The sequence below is a fragment of the Acanthopagrus latus genome, chromosome 7, assembly GCF_904848185.1.
Source record: "Acanthopagrus latus isolate v.2019 chromosome 7, fAcaLat1.1, whole genome shotgun sequence".
Taxonomy (NCBI): domain Eukaryota; kingdom Metazoa; phylum Chordata; class Actinopteri; order Spariformes; family Sparidae; genus Acanthopagrus; species Acanthopagrus latus.
In genome coordinates, this window is record NC_051045.1 from 1,916,654 (window position 1) to 1,916,957 (window position 304).

Sequence of the window (304 nt, forward strand, 5' to 3'; positions counted from 1 at the left end):
ATCACCTCTTCAGTCTCAGTGAGCGTCACTTTTTGTTGTCGCTCCTTCGACACTGTTGTTTTTCTCCTGCAACCTTTTCATCACCGCCTGTATGAAACATCCCTTCAGTGTCGTTCTCACCTGAAAACCTCTGTTAGTTTTTCATCTTTGAAGCTCTCTGTTGTTTGAACGTTACGATCAGTTAGGCTGCAGTTTGTCCTGTTTTCTTTTGTGTTTTAATGTTAATATTTAATATCTTAATATGTTTATAATGTGCTGTAATGTGTCTGTATATATTAAAAATATTCAATCACCTTTCTGGCTG